The sequence below is a fragment of the Nycticebus coucang genome, chromosome 24, assembly GCF_027406575.1.
Source record: "Nycticebus coucang isolate mNycCou1 chromosome 24, mNycCou1.pri, whole genome shotgun sequence".
In the NCBI taxonomy this organism is placed as follows: domain Eukaryota; kingdom Metazoa; phylum Chordata; class Mammalia; order Primates; family Lorisidae; genus Nycticebus; species Nycticebus coucang.
The window spans coordinates 13,719,328-13,729,222 of record NC_069803.1 but is presented as its reverse complement, the minus strand read 5'-3'; the positions used below and the strand labels follow the sequence as shown (position 1 = coordinate 13,729,222).

Below are 9,895 nucleotides of genomic sequence, written 5' to 3'. Positions count from 1 at the left end.
AATGCCAGGAGCCTCTTCAGGGTTTGCTGCCAACCAGGAGCACCGTGGGTTTTATGCAGTTCCCTCCTCTTCTTAGGGCTGGTTAACTAACAACTCTGCCACGCAACTAAACCAATCGATGAATCCCCAGCAGCTCAATAAAACAGAAATCACAGAGCCTATTGGGCCAGCCTAAATCCACATCTCTCCTCTTGAAGTACTTGAAAGGTCTCCATTCTGCAGGGGGGGGGACAGAGCAGAGGAAGGCAGCAATGACCCCAGCACTCCATATGGCGCCTATAGATCAGTTTAACTTAGGAGGGTGCATGGACACTTATCAGAATCAGGGCCAGTACTAGGACCAGTGTAGACACACCACTCTCACCACTCCTGCAGGGAGGTTTGGCCGACACCACCAAGGTTTAGGAGAATAACTTTCTGAAGGGGCTCAGCCCTGAGTCATCGCTAGCTCTAATGCCTGGTCTATGTGGTTAGCTGACACCGGCCACCCCTCGTCCTCCAGACCCACTGGGTCCAGGCTCTGCTCTCCAGCTCCACAGCACAGTTTTCTGTGTCTGCTTCTAGATTCCTTCATGTCCTCTTTTCTAATCACTGACCTTAGCTTCTTACCTTGACCTCTGCTTTCCAGAATCCTTACATTCTTAAGTATGGGTAGGATTCCTGGTTTCCAGAAGGCCTCTGAGTGTCCTCCCCAGCCAGGTTTGTCCAGGTCTTCCCTGAACCCCCTCCGCTCACCCTAACAATAAAGAGACATTTAGGCACAGTGAGGCCTGGGGCTAATCTGCACCCTAAGTCCTGAGACCCCCCCCACTGGAAGGGCCAAGTGTAAGTCATCCTGGAGATGGAGACATCTCTGGCTCCTGCTTCCTCTTCTCAAGTGCCCCAAGCTGGCTACCTCCTTCCACATCCATAACGTGCCAATTTCAGAACACTCAACTTCTGTGTCACAGTTTGTCCAAATTCAGTGCCTAAAACTAGTGATATCAACTTTCATTATTTCTTTCTTCCAAGACATATTGATATTGCATAAATCTATGCAACATGAGAGATTTTCTTTCTGTGGGATGTATCAGATCATTGTGTGATGACTTTCTCTACAAATTATGCCTGCCCCCAGCCCTGGTGCTGACACATGAATGGGGATAAATGCTTTCCAGAAGAGCTTCAACTATCACTCAAATGCTCTTTTCTTGGTGACAATTTCCCTGTTCTCTAATATCAAACACTCCACTGCCTTAGAATTCAAAGGGGCTGCCTTAACTAAGATCTGTAGCACAAAGATTTTCTCCTCTGGAAAATGTGTCTAATTCCTTCATAGCCTCTTCTTGATGGTTACCTTAGTACAGAATGTTTGGCCTGGAAGAGGTTCAAGTTGGTGGATAGCTCCAGCAGGGAGTGGGGTGTTTGAACTGTGGGGTAGCCTCTATCCCTCTCTCTTCCCAATGCATCAGTGAGAGGCAGCTAGCTATCCTTGAGGCTTGCTCCATGGCAGTGCTGGCAATGACCAGCCCACTGTCTTGGGGTTGTGTCCCATTTCTTTGAGTAATCATCATATGCTTGATCAACCTTCTACTATAATTTGGAGCAAGTGGTTTCTGCATCTTTGGTTCCAGTCACTTACCTGTTAGTAAAAGAAAATGGGGGAAGCATGAAAATGCCATTTGGCAGATCTTATCAGCAACTCCTGACTGCAAGCAAAGACGAACCCTTAGGTATAAAGCAGGTGCAGATGCCCAACTGGACTTTTACCCTCACTAACTCAGGTGTCAGCAGGCATCAGAGGAGCTCTTCCCACCGCGTGCGCCGTAACCCAGGATACGTTTTGCTGCGGAGTCCCATTGATGTAAGCGTCGGCCACTACGAGCTCCGGAATTAACGGGCCTGTTCAGACACACTTGCACTTTTAGAGCGAGTCTTCCATTAGGATTTCCAGAGCATAAATATGAGAGGAGGGTGAAAAGTTCTACTGTTGCCCGCATTCCATAAAACCCCACTGTTTGGGGCTCCAGTTTTTGCTCAGCACCAAGTGGTCCTGAGCCCGCCGAGCACGGGCGCTGCGCTGTCCTCGATGCCCACTAGGGGACGACTGTAACGCGGCCGCGGGAGCCGGAGCCCGGAGCAGCCGTGAGCAGCCGGAGCGAGCGCGTCCTCCACCTGGAAACACGCTGTTTTCCCAATCGGGGCTTCGAGAGGACTTGGTGGTTGGTGGTCCCATTTTGCAAACTAAAAACTGGAAAACTTCCTCATCAGCGCGGGGCATTTGTTTTTTCTCTTTGTATCAGTGCCATCAGATCGTACACATCATGTTCCCGACTTTGAGACGCCGAGTCCAGCCCGGGTAGAAAGTCCAGCGCGCGGTGGGCTCCTTCCCCGCGGGCGCCGCCAGCCCGGGTCCCTCTCGCCCCGCGAGCCCCGCGTGCTGGCACCGCACGGCTGAAGCCAGATGTGCTGAGGGCTTTTATCACCCTTTCCTTATGAAATACAGCTAAGAAGAAATGGGGTCATCTTGCTTTTGGAATATTTTTTTCCGGTTGTAAAATGTTTTTATTTCTAGGGCAGTGGCAATGCTCTAGTTCAGCAGTGGGAAGAGTGTCCGTCACTCTGGAGTGAGAGGTGGCGTTGGCGTCCCTGCAGCGCCCTGTACCTCGGTCCTCCCTCCGATGCGACTCCTCGGGGCTTCCGTTTCTATCAGTTAAGTCCATAAAATAATCCCCGTTGTCTTTGTTTTCGAAAAGAATTGGGCGGAGACATACTGTTAAAAAGACACAGCACAGACGCACGTGGCGCTCAGCTCATCCCTCTTTGCCCTCTGGTCGCTTTTAAAGACAATCTCTCTCTGATTTTTCCCCTTCATATTATTTAACAACTTGTTCTCCTGATCAATGTGAGATTTAAAAAAACCCCAAAGTACAGGGAAAAGGGGAGTGGACAAATAGAAAAGGGAGAGCCATCTTTTAGGAACAGGGACAAACACACAGAACACACAATCTCATTGTCATCAGAAATGGATTCAAAGTGTTTCCCAAACCGGGTAAGCCCTGCCATCCACCCTGCGTTTCTGCCTGTCCACCACGCATCCCTGGACCCCGCACCACCTACAGGGATTCCTCTGTCCAATGTTGATGTAGGATTTGTTTTTGACACATAATATTCATACGTATGTGTGGAATATGTGTTGTATTTTGTTACATGGGTAGAATGTGTAAGTATCAAGTCGGGATATGTGGGGTATTCACCCCAAGCATTTACCATTTCATTGTGCTGAGAACATGTTAAGTTCACTCTTCAGCTTTGTTGAAATATACAAAACATGGTTGTTAACTATGGTCACTCTAACTCGGCTACGGAAAATTAGAATTTCTTCCTTCTGTTTGTACGTGTTCACCACCCTCTTTCCATCCTCTTTCCCACTCCCATGTGTTTCCTGGCCTCTGGTATCTATCATCCTGCTCTGTACACCATGAGATCAACTTCTTTCAGCTCCCACATATGAGTGGATACATACAGTAAAAATATGGAATGTTTCAGGAATCATCATGCCCTCCTTGGCAACGTGGGGGGAGGGGAGGTGTATGCTCATCCTCTCTGAATCATTCCAGTGTTAGCTATGTGTGGTCAACATAAACACTGATTTTGGATCTTTGACCTAAACCCAAGAAGATAGTACTTTAGTACTTTGGTGGAGCCTTAAATTAAGGCTCTTACTTCCGTAGAACTAAATTAGAATTTTACACATTCCTTTGGAGGATTGTAGGATTTGATTAATAATTCCATGAGCATCTATCTCCAAGATTTCTTCGTTCTTTGTGACCTGGTTTCTGGCTGAAAAATCCCAACACCAAGATAGATTTCAGTTAGAGATTTATTGCACTCTGCCTTCTTGGCTTCCCAATTGGTACAAGACACCGTTCCAAGCTAACGCACTGCTCAGTGTGGTTAGCAGAGCTGCAAAGCCGTCTGACCTCAATTCAGCTACATTTTGGATAAGTAGGCTTTTGTGGGGCTGGCCTGGGAATTTTGCCATTATGTATAATTTTGTAGCTATGAGATATGAAGTCCAAATTTTAAATGACTGGCTTACCAACTTTTAGAATGTACCTGCTTGTAAATTGGGAACAATCTGTCCTTTTGTTAATGGCCTGAACTTGAACTATAATTCAGATAAGTAAGGGCGTTTCTGCATGGCAGGGGCCAAAGGGAATCTATTTGCAAGAGGCGCTGATACTCCTCAGGAAGATGAGCAGAAACACACTTGTTCTCAGATCATGGGTCCAGGTCACAGAGTGAGGTGACTCAGTAATGAATACTGCACTTCAGGTCAGCCACTTCCGGACAAATGCTCATATGTTAAAGAAAAACCTAGTGAGAAAATACCAAAAGCTATGGCACATTAGAAAAGCTCTCTGCATTGACGGCTGGCCTATGGCAAGGACATTAGTTCCCTCAGTATGAGCAGAGCAAGACCAGCAACATCAGCAGCATCTCCAAACATAAGCGTTCACGTTGAAGTCACCCTGTGTTACCACTGTCAGCCACAACAGTAAAGAGCAACCATGTCATTCTCAAAGCCATCGAGAGAGAGAATGGAGCACAGACACTACCATGTTGATTTGAGAGGATGGACGGCATCTGCAAAGGCCAGGTGAACGCACTGGGGTTATTACCATGACCATATGTCTTACCCCCAAACTGGTACAAAGAAAAATCTTTACATTTAAAAAAGATATTTCCTGGGCGGCACCTGTGGCTCAAGGAGTAGGGTGCTAGCCCCATATACTGGGGGTGGGGGGGTGGGGGTTCAAGCCCAGCCCCAGCCAAAACTGCAAAAAAAAAAAAGAAAGAAAGAAAAAAAGGAAAAGAAAAAGGCACCTTGGATCTTCACGAAAGTGAGCTGGGCATGAACACCTGCTTCCCGCCTGAACACACCTTAGCTCTGACTTTCTCCACCTCCAGGGCTCTCTTCTTCCGTCTGTCCTTCCGGCTTTGACTCCAGGTTTCGGAAGGCTGCTGGCTGCTGGCTGCTGGCTGTGCACTGCTCTCATTTTGCATTTCTCTCCCGCTGACATCTGCCTCAGTCCATCAGTCTGTCTGCCGTGTTGAGCAGAATTTCCCATATAGCCCTGAGGATGTTGTGCACACAAATAATAGGTGTGTGCAAATGAATAGTGAAATAAAATAAAGCAGTTCATAAAGAACAGAGGTTCTGCCCATAGTCTCAGTATCCAGCCCTGTGCCTTGTGCACAGACAGTCCCCGGTAAATACTTGCTATGTGCATAGATGGCCAAAATTCAGAAACTCTAAACTACAAAAATTAATTTCTTTGATTATGGAACTGTAGTTAGCCCGCAATGTGTGAAAAGGCATTGAGAATAAACCTTGACCTGAACTTATGCCTTATATAGAAATTAACTCAGAATGGATCGTGGCCTTAAATGTAAAAGTAAAGCTATAAAACTTTTAGAAGAAAACGTAAGCAAAAATCTTCAGGACCAAGGGCTAGATAAAAGGTTATGAGACATGATACCAAAATGAAATCCATAAAAAATATTGGAGTTCATGAAAGTGAAAATTTTTTGTGCTGGGAAAGACCCAGTTAAGCAAAAGAAAAGAAAACCTACAGCCTGGGAGAAAATATTTGCAAATCACGTATCTGACAAAGGACTAGAATCTAGAATATATAAAGAACCCTTAAAACTCAACAGAAAAAAACCCTAAAAATCTAGTTATAAAATAGGATACATCACAAACAGACATTTTACCAAAGAGGAAATACGGATGAAAATAAGAACCGGGGAAGATATTTAACATCATTAGCCATCAGGGAAATGCAAATTAAAATTACAATGAGACATCACTATGCACCTGTTAGAACAAATAAAGACAGTGATGGTGCAAGGGACTGGACTTCTCATACGTCCCTGGGGAAAATGTAACATGGTACATTGACTGTTTCTTATAAAACTAAACATGCAACTGCCATATCCCAAAGCACTTATATTCCAGGCCATTTATCCTGGAGAAGTGAAAACTTAGGTTCATACGAAAACTTATACGTAACATCTGACATATACCAGCCCCAAGCTGGGACCAACCTAAATATCCTTCAATGGTGAATAGTTTAACTACGATACAGTCATTCCAGGGGATACTACTCTCCAAAAGAAAGGAACAAATCATTGATACATGCAATGACCTGCTTTATACTAAGAAGAAAATGTCGATCTCAAAAGGATATACACTGTATGGTTCCATCTATATAGCATTCTTAAAATGACAAAATTATAGAGAAGAAGAACAGATTAGTTGCTTCCAATGGGCGGGGAAAGAGAAGGGTAAAAACAGGAGAGGTACAGAGGAGTCCCTCTATGGTGACATACACGGGTACAAGTGCACAAGTGTGTGTATCCACACGCACACGAATGAATCCAGGTAAAAAACAGTAAAGACTCAATGAGGCCAGGGGTCAAGTTCACAGCCCCATACCAAAGTCAATTTCTTAGTTGGTAAAATGTCCGCATGAGGGAAGACAGGCGAAGTGTACATGAGACTATGTGCTATTTTACAATCTCCTACAAATTTATGATTATTTCAAAATAAAAAGTGTTTTCTTTTTTCTTTCTTTCTTTTTTTTTTAAGAGACAGTCTCACCATGTTGCCCAGGCTGGTCTCAACCTTCTGGTCTCAGGCCATCCTCCAGCCTTGGTCTCCTGAGTAGCTGAGATTTCCGATGTGTGCTACCATGCTGGGATATTTCAAAGGAATTTTTTTATGTTGATAGACTTGGGAATATCAAGAAAAGATTTTAACCATGAAGTTCTGTATTCCTAGGGCGTTGGGTAGGATTAGTGTTCTGTGGGACACCTGCTGGGAAATGCACGTCGAAGAAACTGATTCTGAACCAGCCACCTCTGTCCCCCTTGTCCGGCCTTCCCAGCCCCAGACCCATCAAGCTTTGCCCCCATCAGTGGTCAAGCTTGCCCTGCAGTCCTGTCTTAACCTTGCAGTGGAGAAGACACTCCATGAGCTGGTTTTGTTTGAGATGGTTTTCTAAGAAGGTTGTAGGTTTATTTCTGGTTTTTGCTTTGGCTCAGCCTGTCCTGCCAAGTTTCTGCCCCTGTGTGAGTTGGCCCGTGACAAATGCCATACCTCATCCACAGAACCTAATGAGATGTGACACAGGTGGTGGGCTCAGGATGGTGGCAGTTAAGAGTCATTGCTACAATAATGGCTTTGTCTTAGAAGGTATTACTACATGAGCCGAAGCTAGAATCCATGTGAATAGATCCGTTAGAAATGAGTTGTTTCTGGTGCGGTGGGTCTGCGGTATATACGGACTGGAGTTGATGTTGTCATCTCTGTTGCCAACACAACCAAGACCAATGGTTCTCAAATTCCAGTGTCTGGAAGAATCCCTGTTTTCGCTCTATCTAAGAATCCTACAGGAGGGATCTGAGAAAAATCAGATTTTGAACAATCTCACCAAGTAACACCCTGACGGGAAGATTCTGGAACCACACTTTCTTCTATGACATCACTTTTAAGTCATTGTGATTGGGAGCCTATTACTTGCAATTAATATTATATGAGTGGGCTCAGCACCTGTAGCTCAAGCGGCTAAGGCGCCAGCCACATACACCTGAGCTAGTGGGTTCGAATCCAGCCCCGGCCTGCCAAACAACAATGACAACTACAACCAAAAAATAGCCGGGCATTGTGGTGGGCACCTATAGTCCCAGCTACTTGGGAGGCTGAGGCAAGAGAATCACCTAAGCCCAGGAGTTGGAGATTGCTGTGAGCTGTGACATCACGGCACTCTACCCAGGGCGACAGCTTGAGGCTTTGTCTTAAAAAAAAAAAAAAATTATGTGAGTGTTTAAAACCGCCAACTTCTACCCAGTCACCTTACCGCATATATTTACAACATGATTTTTTTACTTCCATGCACATCACTCAGAAACAAACCAATTGGGGGGTCAGGCATATTGAAAAATAAAGGGTAATAATCACTTCCAAATGTGGTTCTTCTTTTATCAAAGAACTCACCTTGTTGGACCCTTAAACACATTTGTGATATACCCAGGACTCTGGGGAATAGGAAGCTTGTTTGTTTTGTTTTGCTTAATCATGATTGCAGAATCATTAGAGATAGTTTGAATATAACCTTTATGAGCCCTGCAAAGTGGTGCTTTTGGCACCTGTTTTTTTAATTGGCCGAAAAGAAATCCTAGCAAATGACGGATGGCAATGTTTTCCTACTGGATGTTCTGGCTTATCTTTAGACGTCCCAGCGGAGCCATTATAAAAGAGCAGCTCAACTTGAAGAAATTGGAACAAAGACTCACTTAGTGATGGGAGATGATGTAACAAGAGAAGGTCCTGGGAATCCACAATCCTAGAAGTGACCTGGGTGTCTTAGTGTGGGTTTCTTTGCCTGCCAGATGGTGATCCATTATCACCCTTGTGTTTTCCCCAAACTATTGTAAACAACATGGCAGGATCTAATAAGAAGGCTTAGAGGACTCGTGTGAGGTAACACACGTGGTAATGGTGTTGATGCTGCCATCACATAATGAATACGTAGGTTGGTTCCTTTCCAGGCCTGTGAGGCAAGCATCAGTTTCCCCCACACAGACCGTGCCACAGGCTACCAGACCTGTCTCTGTGTCTAAATTTCTCCCTTTTGTAAGGACCCTGGTGATATTGAATTAGGGGACCACCCTATTCCAGGATCATCTTAGTTAATTACGTTCACAATGACCCTATTTCCAAATAAGTCACATTTGGAGATACTGAGGGGTTAAGCCTTCGATATCTGAATATGTGGGGAAAATAATTCAAATCATACAAGCCATGACCTTGTAAAAATGAAAAGGTCTACCTTTCCCATTTCTTTTCAAAGGTGCGGCTTTGGTAAAAGGCTGGGATGCTCAAAGCTTGCAGTTCAAAATTACTGTCAAGGCATCACTTCTCTTTATCGCCCCATTTGCAGTCTCCATCCCAAACCCAAATACGGTCCTCCTTGAATAGAAGGTGACCAGAACTATTTCCAGGCTAGAATCATAATTTGCATCCCCATACCTGTCGTTTTTACTGTTGGTTTCTCCTTTCCATATATTATACGCTTTTTTCTCCTAAAGCTACAGATAAAAAGATTTCAGACCAGGCAACATTTTGGGGTATCTATACCATCTGTGAAATGAACAGTGAAAGGGAGCTCTTTAAAGGTCTTATTTTAATAAGATTTTCATTCCTAATATTCTAAAAGTGGGATTTTTAAAAATTCTTTTCCTTTACCTGAGATCATGTTAAGGTGAGTAAAGAAGTTGTCCTTGCCTTGGGCAAGAAGCTTTCATTCAGAATATAGTCACCAGAAATACAACATGTCAGGAGTTGTAAATCCTTAGTGAGGTGGTAAGCAAGAAGTACCCAGCGCAGGTGCATTTCATGACTTGTGAAGCTGGAGATCTTCCACAACCAAGTGTTGCTTTTGGTATTCGTGGGATGAGTTTGAATAATGAGGAAGGTCTTGGTAACAGCCAACTCAGACTCTGGGAGAGACGGAGGTGACTCAGCTTCCATGTGTAATTTCCAGCTAGAAATTACAAGTAGAAAATACGAAGTGATCTGAATGTGCAAAAGTCTTCCTGAAAGATGAAAATAACCCAACCTAAATCCAACACAGAAATAGAGATTGGTGAAGGATGCTTTAAAAACGTACTTGTATCTGAAACCTACTTTATGTCTGAGCATCTGTTTTTGTCTGAGGGGCTGAGGAGATAGGGTGAGTAATAGCCCCAGGGTATGACTTTTGTCATACACAGGAGCCACTCTGGAGGTGTCTGACCAAAGATTGACCATTTGTCAGGTCTCACGGGGTGGCCGGGCCAGGGGGTC

General features: G+C 44.6%; 1 long non-coding RNA gene across 1 annotated transcript in view; it reads right to left on the bottom strand.

The window, feature by feature from the left end:
- Nucleotides 1-9,237: 9,237 nt before the first annotated feature.
- LOC128576545 (uncharacterized) overlaps nucleotides 9,238-9,895 on the bottom strand; it is a 55,235-nt gene continuing 54,577 nt past the window's right edge. Inside the window, exon 3 of the long non-coding RNA XR_008377421.1 lies at nucleotides 9,238-9,593. This is a non-coding gene — a long non-coding RNA (uncharacterized LOC128576545). The remainder of the gene's footprint in view (nucleotides 9,594-9,895) is intronic.